General features: G+C 48.3%; 1 pseudogene; it reads left to right on the plus strand.

Moving 5' to 3' along the window:
- Positions 1 to 6,109: 6,109 nt before the first annotated feature.
- On the plus strand, positions 6,110 to 9,841 carry LOC134728937 (cell division cycle protein 27 homolog; annotated as a pseudogene).
- The last annotated feature ends 2,258 nt before the right edge of the window (positions 9,842 to 12,099 follow it).

A 12,099-nucleotide genomic window follows, 5' to 3' on the forward strand; every position in this document is an offset into this window, starting at 1 on the left:
GGGAGGGAAGGGAGCAGGGAGGGAGGGAGGGAGGAAGAAAATGGAGAAAAGAGAGACAATTTAAAAAACGTAGATACACAGAGAAAACTTTTGAAACACTCCATTTTTACAAGACAGACGGAAAGGAAAGAAACATGAAAAAGAGAGAAAGAATGAGGAAAGAAACGAAGGAAAGAAGGGAAAAAGAAACAGGGAGGAAAGAAAAAAGAAGGAGAGACAGGGAACGAAAGAGAAATAAAGCACGAAGGAGAAAAGATCAGAAAGAGAGAAAGAAGGAAAGGAAGAGAGGAAGAAAAACCTAAAGAAGGAGGGAAAGGAAGAAAGGAAGGAAGAAAAACGTAAAGGAGCGGAAGAAAGAAAACAGAGATAACTACGTACACTTGTTCATTTATTAACATAAATACAACACTTTTCGTACGTAAGCGTAAACGTATTTGTGGACGATCGCTTCTCTATAGAGCGATGTGTATGTATTCGTATAGCAGAAACACCTACGTCTATTATGTAGAAGTATGTTTCTATGCAATCGGTACGTGTTTACGAGACGCGAGAGTAGTAAATGCAAAGATATACGCATTGTCGTTTACATATAAATGTACAAAAATGTTTACATTAATAAATGTCAGTAAATACACGGAAACGAAAGAAATAAAAAAAAAAAACGAAATGAGTCAACAGGCCGGGCACGGTGGCTCACGCCCGTCATCCCAGCACTTCGAGAGGCCGAGGTGGGCGCATCACATGAGGTCGGGAGTCGGAGACCAGCCTGACCAACACGGAGAGACACGGTGTGCCTACTAAAAACACAAACATCAGCCAAGCCAGGCGTGGGGGTGCCTCCCTGTAATCCCCGCTCATCAGGAGGCTGAGGCAGGAGAAGCCCTCGAACCCGGGAGGCGGAAGGTGCGGTGAGCCAAGATCGCGCCATTGCACTCTAGCCGTGGAAACAAGAGTGAAACTCTGTCTCAAAAGGACGAAACAGAAAGAAAGAAAGAAAGAAAGAAAGAAAGAAAGAAAGAAAGACAGACAGACAGAAAGCAAGCAAGCGAGAAAGCAAGCAAGAAAGCAAAAAAGCAGGAAAGAAAGAAAGAAAGAGAAAAGAAAGCAAGAAAGCAAGAAAAAAGAAAGCAAGAAAGAAAGAAAGAAAAAGAAAAGAAAGCAAGAAAGCAAGCAAGAAAGAAAAGAAAGCTAGAAAGAAAACAAAGCAAGAAAGAAAGCAGGAAAGAAAGCAAGAAAGCAAGAAAACAAGAAAGCAAGAAAGCAAGCAAGAAAGAAACAAAAGAAAGAAAGAAAGCAAGAAAACAAGAAAGCACGAAAGCAAGCAAGCAAGCAAGCGAGAGAGCAAGAGAGAAAGAAGCAAAAGACAGAAAGCGAGAAAACAAGAAAGCACGAAAGCAAGCAAGAAAGCAAGAAAACAAGAAAGCAAGAAAGAAAGAAAGAAAAAGAAAAGAAAGCAAGAAAGCAAGCAAGAAAGAAAAGAAGGCAAGAAAGCAAGCAAGAAAGAAAAACAAGCAAGAAAGAAACAAAAGAAAGAAAGAAAGCAAGAAAACAAGAAAGCAAGAAAGCACGAAAGCAAGCAAGCACGCAAGCAAGCAAGAAAACAAGACAGCACGAAAGCAAGCAAGCAAGAAAGCAAGAAAGAAAAAGAAAGGAAAGCAAGAAAGCAAGAAAACAAGCAAGCAAGAAAGCAAGCAAGAAAGAAACAAAAGAAAGAAAGAAAACAAGAAAGCAAGAAAGCACGAAAGCAAGCAAGCGAGCGAGCGAGCGAGCGAGAGAGAGAGAGAGAGAGAGAGAGAGGCTGGGCACTGTGGCTCACGCCTGTCATCCCAGCACTTTGGGAGGCCAAGGCAGGCGGACCACCTGAGGTTGGGAGTTGGAGACCAGCCTGACCAACATGGAAAAACACCGTCTCTACTAAAAGTACAAACATCAGCCAGGCACGGTGGCCCATGCCTGTAATCCCAGCTAATCAGGAGGCTGAGGCAGGAGAATCGCTTGAACCTGGGAGGCGGAGGGTGCGGTGAGCCGAGATCGCGCCATTGCCCTCTAGCCTGGGCAACAAGAGTGAAACTCTGTCTCAAAAAAAAAAAAAAAAAAAGGAAGAAGAAGAAGAAAAAAAGAAAGTAATGAAGGAAAGAAGGAAAGAAAGAAAGAAAGAAAGAAAGAAAGAAAGAAAGAAAGAAAGAAAGAAAGAAAGAAAAGGCAAGGCCAGGCAAGGCCAGGCAAGGCAAATCTACCTGCTTTCCCTACATCTGGGGAGAATCGGGAAAGTCCCCAACAACAACAAGGCCTAAAGTGGAGCTGCCATCTGTCAAACCCGAGCGGAAGAGTCCACGCGGGTTAAAGACACGAAGAAAGACAAGGAAACCATCGACCGAGGAGAAGAACAATCTGGCCCAGCCAGGGTCTGTCTCCTGAGGTTGTCTGGGCAACCAGGGAATGGGACGGAGGGAGGGCGGGCCTCCGAGACTCCGTCTCGAAACATAAATCATGATAATAAAATAAAATTAAGTTAAAAAAAAGAAATCACGCATAATTCCTAACGTGTTTGATGCCTCGAAAGGCGAGAGGCGTACGTACGTGTATGTCACGGTGGGGTTGTTTTTTGTTGTTGTTGTTGTTGTTGTTGTTGTTGTTGTTGCTGTTCTTTCTTTTTCCCCGGAAACTCACTTTTTAATTATTTTGTTGCATTTCATTTTCATTTTCATTTTTTTGAGACGGAGTCTCGCTCTGTCGCCCAGGCTGGGGTGCAGTGGCACGATCTCGGCTCACTGCAACCTCCACCTCCCAGGTTCAAGCGATTCTCCTGCCTCAGCTCGGCCTCCCGAGTAGCTGGGATTACAGACAGTACAGCACAGCACGGCGCCCGGCTAATTTTGTGTATTGTGAGTAGAGACGGGGTTTCACCATACTGGCCCTGTTGGTCTGACCGCCTCTTGATCCACCGGCCTTGGCCTCCCAAAGTGAGGGGGTGACAGGCTTGAGCCACCGCGCAGGGCCCATTTATTTTATTGTATTGTATTTATTTATTTTAATTTATGTATTTATGTATGTATGTATTTATTTATTTATTTTTGAGACGGAGTTTCGCTCTTTTTGCTCAGACTGGAGTGCGATGGCGCAATCTCGGCTCACCGCACCCTCCGCTTCCCAGGTTCAAGCGATTCTCCTGCCTCAGCCTTCCTAGCAGCTGGGATTATAGGCATGTGCCACCGCGCCCGGCTAGTTTTGTATTTTCAATTGAGACGGGATTTCTCCATGTTGGTCGGGCTTGTCTCCAACTCCCGACTTCAGGTGATGCGTCCACCTCGGCCTCCCAAAGTGATGGGATGACAGGCATGAGCCACCGCGCCTGGCCTATTGTATTGTATTGTATTGTATTGTATTGTATTGTATCGTATCGTATCGTATCGTATCGTATCCTATCCTATCCTATCCGATCGTATCGTATGGTATTTTATTGCATTGCAATGGATTGTATTGACTTATTTTATTTAGTTAGTTACTTTTGTGTTATTTTATTTATGTATTTGTTTGTTCGTTTTTGCCTGATCAAAGGTCAATCAGACCCAGTCGTCAAAGTGGCGGTTTCCTAGGCAACAAAGGAGGGAGGAACATGGAGGTGGGGGCGGGGGCGGTGGAGAAGACACAGTTGCCCCAGGCTGTGCGCAGGCGGCCTGGTGCTCCCTTCCTCTGTGAGGCCTCTGTTTTCAGAGTCACAGTGACCGCTAGGTGATGCCCGACGTCTGCCAGTGAGAGTGTCAGCCCGGAATGAATTGGGATCCCCTGGGGACGGGGTGGGGGGAAGGATGGAGGCTCCCACAGCACAGTGGGTCACCGCGCCCTCCAAAGCGATCCCCACAACTAATCGACCAGGGCTCCTGGGGGGACGCAGCCTAAGTCCCCCACCCATCGGATCATCTGGAACTTCCGTCCAGAGACGAGAGACCGACTGGGAATTCTCTCAGTCAAGGTCCAAACTGAAAAGAATCACTGGCACGGACAGCAGGACTAAGGCCATTTCTAAAAGACTGGTTTCTGTGTTTTGGGTGAATCTGTGCATTTCTGTATCACAAAATGACTGACTTTGAACGTTACGATTTTTCTCCTCCTTACGTGTACGGTCCTGTGATAGACAGACCAGGGGACTCCTCAGCTCAGAGTCCGTGAGGCCAGAAGCTGACGTCCCAAATTTCTATTTAGAATGAATTTAAGCACGCCAGCCAAACGCTCTGCCGTGAAACTGTCTGTCGGGAAGACAAGCGGGGGAGGGGGGAAGGGGGGGTCCGGGCGCCGTAGGCTCGCGCCTGTCATCCCCGCACTTTTGGGAGGCCGAGGGCCGGTGGATCCCTCGGCCCAAGCCTTGGCAACACGGTGAAACCTCGTCTCAAAAAAAAAAAAAAAAAAAAAAAAAATTACAAAAACTAACTGGTTTCATAACCTGGACTCAAAGTTAATAAATAGATAAATAGGCCGGGGGCGGTGGCTCACGCCTGTCATCCCAGCACTTTGGGAGGCCGAGGTGGACGGATCACAGGGTCAGGAGATCGAGACCATCCTGGCTACCACAGTGAAACCCCATCTCTACTCAAAATACAAAAAGTCAGCCAGGCACAGTGGTGGGCGCCTGTAGTCCCGGCTACTTGGGAGGCTGAGGCAGGAGAATGGCGTGAACCCGGGAGGCAGAGCTTGCAGTGAGCCGAAATCGCGCCGCTGCACTCCAGTCTGGGCAACAGAGCGAGAGTCTGTCTCGAAAATAAATAAATAAGTAAATACATAAATAAATAAATAAATGTAAATAAGTAAATAAATAGATTAAAATTGAAAACTAAAAAAAAGTAAAATAATTAAAAAAAAAAAAAAAAAAAAAAAAAACGTAGCCGGCCGGTGACGATGGCTCACGCCTGTCACCCCAGCACTTTGGGAGGCCGAGGCGGGCAGATCCACTGGGGTCGCCAGTTCGAGACCAGCCTGACCCACATGGAGAAATGCCGTCTCTACTAACAATACAAAATCAGCCGGGTGTGGTGGCCCCTGCCTGTAATCCCAGCTACTCAGGAGGCTGAGGCAGGAGAATCGTTTGAACGCGAGAGGTGGAGGTTGCGGTGAGCCGAGATGGTGCCACTGCACTCCAGCGTGGGCACCAAGAGTGAAACTCCGTCCGAAGGGGAAAAAAAAAATAAGGGCTGTATTCTGTTATTTTTGCTTCCTACCCTGACAAGAACATAATACAGCTGTTGTCTTTCTGCCTGCCTGCCTGCCCGCCCGCCCGCCTGCCTGCCTGCCTGCCTGCCTGCCTGCCTGCCTGCCTGCCTGCCTGCCTGTGGCAGGGCCTCATTCTGTCTTTCGCCCAGACTGGAGCGCAGTGACACAATTATGGCTCACTCACTGCAGCCTCAACCTCCCCAGGGTTAGGCGATTCCTCGAGGGATCCTACGGCCTCGGCCTCCCAAAGTGCTGGGGTTACAGGCGCGAGCCACCAGCACCCGGCCTGAGTTAATACATCTGGTCTCACTGCGTCTTAACCACGCACCCACGAAGAACTCAAGTCAAGAGAGAGTCGGCAAGAGACTCTCAGCATTCTCTCCCGAAAGCACGTGTGTCCCGAGCTCCTGTGGTTTCAGGTGGCCGCGCGTAGAGGAGAGATTTCCAATGTTTCCGGAGAGGTGCGAGCCACAGTCACTCGGGGCATCCGAGCACGAGATGGGGTTTCTGACAGCGACTGAAGGGCCAGGAAGGGCCAGAATCTGCCAAGGCCCGCGTTCCAGGGTGGGGCCGATGGAACCCAAGGTAGAGGGAGTCAGCGGTCCGCACAGAGAGAGCTCCAGCCCTAGGCCCCACTGTGCAGACCGAATCAGAAGGAAGAGAGTCCTTCGTCCTACCTGCCACATCCCTCACATCCCCCCACTGAACTTGGGAGTGGATCCGTGTTCTAAACACGAGGTGACTCTCGGTTTGCAATGGATCACAAGGGGCCGGGCTTTCCAGAGTCGGCAGGATAAAGAAGTCATTCTGGCTCGGACTCCCCCATCCCACGGTAACGGTCGGTAACGGTCGCTGGTGACTTTAAATGAGCCGGGGCTGGCCGGGCCGGAGCCGCTATGGGGGTGGGGGTGGGGGTGGGGGGGGGGCGGTGCCTGAGGCACTGCAGAAAGTGGGCCTGAGCCTCGAGGATGGCGGTGCTGCAGGGACCCGTCCAGGCTGCTATATGGCAAGCACTAAGCCACTATGCCTACCGAGATGCGGTTTTCCTCGCAGAACGCCTCTATGCAGAAGTACACTCAGAAGAAGCCTTGTTTTTACTGGCAACCTCTTCTTACCGCTCAGGAAAGGCCTATAAAACATATAGACTCTTGAAAGGACACAGTGGTACTACACCGCAATGCAAATACCTGCTTGCGAAATGTTGTGTTGATCTCAGCAAGCTTGCAGAAGGGGATCAAATCTTATCGGGTGGAGTGTTTCCTAAGCAGAGAAGCCATGATGATATTATTGTTCCTGAGTTTGCTGATTCAGCTCGCTTTCCCCTTCCATCGTTGGGACATGTATATTGCAAGACAGATCGGCTTACCAAAGGGTCAGAATGTGACCAAAAGAGCCTTCGTTGAAATCCTTTCCTCTGGTGTCCCTTTGAATCATGATGTGAAATAGGGGGGAAAAGCCAGATCCAGACCAAACATTTTGATTCACATCTCTAGAGAGCTTTAGCAACTGCCTGTCCAAGTGTTGTGCCAAAACACTGGGACCTCGTCCTAGCTTATGTCACAGACAGCCTGAGACCGTTCTTACGGAAACACCCCAGGACACCGTTGAATTAAACGGATTGAATTGAGAATCTTCCAATTCAAAGTACTCCTTGAATACAGACTCCCCAGTGTCTTCTATCGATTCAGCCGTCCTTTCACCTGATACTGTCCCACTGGGAACAGGAACTTCCATATGATCTAAACAGGTTCAACATAAACCAAAAACTGGTCGAAGTGTATTAGGAGGACCAGCAGCAGTTAGTCCATGAGCCCCAAGTGTTGGCATTTTGCCATTAGAAGCCCCAAGTCCCGGAGACGGATCCTATGGACAAAACTGCACTGGTATTAGACACCTTCTGTCATTGACGTGCCATCCACCGGAGCCCCTTCAAAAAAGTCTGTTGCCGGAATCGGCCAAACCGGAACACAGTCTGTCTTCTCGCAGAGGGGAAAGAGCCGAAAGGTAACCCCAATTCTTGCAAAAACACAAAGTTCTGGTGCGCCGACAAGGGCAACACCTCAGGTATTGAGCCCCACTATGGCATCTCCCCCAAACGCACCGCCTCGAAGAAATTCACGACTCTTGACTAGTGACAGCTCCACAACCGAGGAGAATAGGAGAAAATTAAAAGGGAAGTTTCCACCTAAAATCCCAAACAGAAAAACAAAAAGTAAAGCTAATAAAGGAGGAATAACTCCACCGAACATAAGTGATAGCCATGGAAGTGACAACATTGGACTCTTCCGTCACTCCAGAAGGGAAAATAGCCGCAATCGCGCCTCAGATTCAGGCTTTTAATCTACAAAAAGCAGCAGCGGAAGGCTTGATGAGCCTTCCTCGTGAAAGGGGGGAAGGTTATTTAGCTTTGTGTTCTCACCACGGCAAAGAAGCTGTCAGTATCTTGAGCCATCTAGCTTCTCACCACCGCAATACCGGTTGGGTACTGTGCCAAATTGGAAGGGCCTATTTTAAACTTTCAGAGTCCACGCAAGCTGAAAGAAAATTCTCAGAGGTTAGAAGGATTGAGAATTACAGAGTCGAAGGCATGGAGATCTACTCTACAACACTTTGGCATCCTCCGAAAGATGTTGCTCTTTCAGTTCTGTCCAAAGACTTCACAGACAGGGATAAAACTTCGCCAGCCAGAGGCCTGGTGTGCTGCAGGGAACTGTTTCGGTCTGCAACGGGAACACGATATTGCGATTCAATTCTTCCAGAGAACTCTCGAAGTGGATCCAAATGATGCTTATGCCTATAGTGCATTAGGGCGTGAGCTTGTCTTCACTGAAGAACTGGACAAAGCATCAGCTTGTTTTCGAAATGCTATCAGGGTCAATCCCAGACATTGTAAGGCATGGTAAGTGGTAATGAAGTGTAAAGACAAAGCCCTATGGATGGCGCCGGTACTCGCTAGTTTTTCTGGTTAGATAGCTCTTTATTGTCACGAATTTGGTTAAAAATACTTAGGGATGGTACATAGTGCTGAATAACTTCTAACTAAGATGTTTCCTTATGAAACGTATGTCTTGAACAAACTCTGAAATGAACTCATGATCATAGAATACCAGATCCTTATACTCAACAGTTTCAGTCTTCTAGCAAACTTTTGCAGACGCTGTAGTTGTCTTTGGTTCGTGTATGTGTTTCTTTAGTTGTGTGACTGGATTTGTGACTTTTTCTTCGAGCACCGAAGTGGTGATGGGGACAAGGAGCGCTTGGGAGATTGGAAAGGAATAGCATAGTTCACTTATTGGAGAATAGAAAAATAGATGGAAACAACTCACGAGCTGCTGCTTTTTGACAGTGTTCCAGTTTACGGAGTTACTATGAAGAACTTCACGTGCCCTTTAATGTAGCGGTCTCTCTGTTTTACTCTTTTGTACTCGTGTATAAGTGGGCACATAGGAAATTACTACCTAGGTCCTATTGTGATCAACTGAATCAGACATGAAAAAGTGTGGTCCTACCTCTGCCTCAACAGCATACTCACCGTTGACATTTATTGCATTTTTCTGGACTGACTTCATAGTTTAAACGTCAAGAGAAGGCCGGGCGCCGTGGCTCACGCCTGTCATCCCAGCACTTTGGGAGGCCGAGGCGGGCGGGTCACGAGGTCAAGAGATCGAGACCATCCGGGCCAACACGGTGAAACCCCGTCTCTATTAAAAGTATGAAGATTAGCTGGGCGTGGTGGTGGGCACCTGTAGTCCCAGCTACTCGGGAGGCTGAGGCAGGAGAATCGCTTGAACCCGGAGAGGTGGCGGTTGCAGTGAGCCGAGATCACACCATTGCACTCCAGCCTGGGCGACAGAGCGAGACGCCGTCTCAAGAGAAATACATTAAAAAAAATAAATACATACATAAGTAAATATCAAGAGAAAGTATAATTCTGAAGTCATAACCCTGTGGTAGTTATTCTGTCAGATACGGTGGTCTTTGGGGTGACTTATTACAGCAGTGGAGTTCTATCATTTGATTTGCTTCTAAATCTGAAGCATTATATTACGGAAACATTTTTTGATTTGCGAATATGTTGTTTAATGGATCATATCTCATTTTGCTGTAGTAGTTACATGGCCCGAAAGATGGCCAAAAAGATAGTGCCAGCTACTGCTGACCAACGCAACAATCAACTTGCCAATACTGCCTTCTCTTCCGATGGCTATGTTCTCCGTCCTATTTTAAGAACTCAGTTCTTCATAAGACTTGTGTCGTTTTCGATTTTTTTCCCAAGTCTGGTTGATCCTTGTGTTGTGATGTTTTTAAATGTGTATTGTCTGTTCAGCTCTTTTGCAGGAGTCGCATTCTTAAAAAAATCTTAACCCTATCAAAAATTGTGTTTAAAGGAGGATTATTCAGATCGGCCAGCTTTGACTAGGAAGAGTGTAAATGCTGACGTATTTAGGTAGCTCTAAATACTGAGCAACTTTATTCTAACCACAAAATGGATAGCCTTTCTTTTGTCTTCACTTTCGCTATCATTAGCACAGTGTTTAATACCTTTTCTTCATCTATAACACAATTATAATGATATAGGAAGCCACTCAAATAAGGCAGACACGTTGCGTTGCACTTAAAAAAAAAAAAAGAAGAAGAAGAAGAAGAAGTCTCTCTGTGGCACAGAATGAGGTGTGGCTCGAATCTGGAATCTCCAGTGAAAACCAATGAAAGAGGGTGAAACCCCGTGTCTACTAAAAAAAAAAAAAAAAAAAAAAAAAAAAAAAAAAAAAAAAAATGAGCCGGCCATGGTGGCGCTGAGACAGGAGAATCACTTGAACCCAGGAGGCAGAGGTTCCAGTGAGCTGAGATCACGCCGCTGCACTCCAGCCTGGGGGACAGAGCAAGACTCCATCTCAGAAACAAACAAACCCACCAAGCCAGTAAAGGTGTTTAATTCGATGGTGTCAGGCTCAGGTCTCTTGACAGGATACATCCAGCACCCGGGGGGAAACGTCGATGGGTGGGGTGGAATCTATTTTGTGGCCTCAAGGGAGGGTTTGAGAGGTAGTCCCGCAAGCGGTGATGGCCTAAGGAAGCCCCTCCGCCCAAGAAGCGATATTCATTTCTAGCCTGTAGCCACCCAAGAGGGAGAATCGGGCTCTCCACAGACCCCACAACCCCCAACCCACCCCACCCCCACCCCTCCCACCTCGTGAAATGGGCTCTCGCTCCGTCAGGCTCTATTCACACCGTGTGCTTTTGGAACCTCCAGCGTGTGTGCGTGGGTTGCGTGGTGGGGTGGGGCCGGCTGTGGACAGAGGAGGGGATCAAGCGGCGGTGTCCCGCGGGTGCCCGGGACGTGGGACGTGGGGCGTGGGTGGGGTGGCCAGAGCCTAGGGAACTCATCGCCGGTCAGGACGTCTCCCCTCCTGGTCCCCTCTCTGACCTACGCTCCACATCTTCGCCGTTCAGTGGGGACCTTGTGGGTGGAAGTCACCATCCCTTTGGACTTTAGCCGATGAAGGCCGGGCTCCCAAGAGTCTCCCCGGAGGCGGGGTCTTGGGCAGGCTCACAAGGATGCTGACGGTGACGGTTGGTGACGGTGATGTACTTTGGAGGCCTCGGGCCAATGCAGAGGTATCCATTTGACCTCGGTGGGACAGGTCAGCTTTGCGGAGTCCCGTGCGTCCTTCCAGAGACTCATCCAGCGCTAGCAAGCATGGTCCCGACGATCCCAGCTCCCAGCAGAGGCACTTTTGTTCACACAGGATCCTGGGCAGGAAAGTTCTCAGCAGGCTTAGGCCTCCTAGCCAAAAAGCCAAAACCACTTCTGGGATTTTTTTCGAAGAGCCAGTGGTTCCACAAGGGGCCGTGGGTAGTTGTGGAAATGGAGAGAAGTGTTTGCACATACATATTGGAGACAGAACGGACAGGGCTCGGTCACAGATCACTTAGGACACGGGCAGATGCACATTGAGAAAACTCTTCCGGCATCCTAGGGGAACAGAGGTACGATTTTTCGAGACAGTCGAGGGAGAAGCCACACCAGATTTTAGGATTGGATCTTTATTCCTATGTAGTTTCTATGAGGTATCCAAGTCCAGAAATCAACTCGCCAGTTCTGTACAGCATTCTGTAGGGAGATCAAATCTGGGATGTCAGAAGTTAAGAATTCGGGCCTTGGTGAGGGATTAGATTAGATGTACTTGAGCTTATTTTGCAAAAAAAAGAGAGGGCGGGAGATAGCGAGAGCCAGAGCCAGAGACCGAGACAGACAGACAGACAGAGAGAGAGAGAGACAGAGAGACAGAGAGACAGAGACAGAGAGACAGAGACAGAGACAGACAGAGAGAGACAACGATACACAAAGAGGGAAAGACAGAAAAAGAGAGAGAGAGAGACAGATAAAGAGACAGACGGAGAAAGACACAGATGGTCAGAGACAGAGAGAAACAGAAAGAGAGAGAAACAGAGACAGGAAGGGAGAGAGACAGGCAGAGAGAGAGAGACAAACAGACAGGCAGACAGACAGGCAGAGAAAGAGTAAGACAGAAGGCAGACACACACACCCCCCCACACCCCCCCCCACACACACAGAGAGAGAGAGAGAGAGAGAGAGAGACAGAGACAGAGACAGACAGAGAGACAGAGAGAAAGACACAGAGAGAGAAAGACAGAGAGAAACAGACAGAAAGAGAGACACAGACAGAGACAGAGAAACAGCCGACAGGGGGGAGAGAGAGAGAGAGAGAGAGAGAGAGAGAGAGAGAGAGAGACAGAGAGAGAGAGAGACAGAGAGAGACAGACAGACAGGCAGAGAAAGACAGTAAGACAGAAGACAGACACACAGAGAGAGAGACAGAGAGACAGAGACAGAGAGAAAGAAAGACAAAGACAGAGAGAGAGAGAGAG

This window comes from Pan paniscus, chromosome 15, assembly GCF_029289425.2.
Source record: "Pan paniscus chromosome 15, NHGRI_mPanPan1-v2.0_pri, whole genome shotgun sequence".
Taxonomy (NCBI): Eukaryota; Metazoa; Chordata; class Mammalia; order Primates; family Hominidae; genus Pan; species Pan paniscus.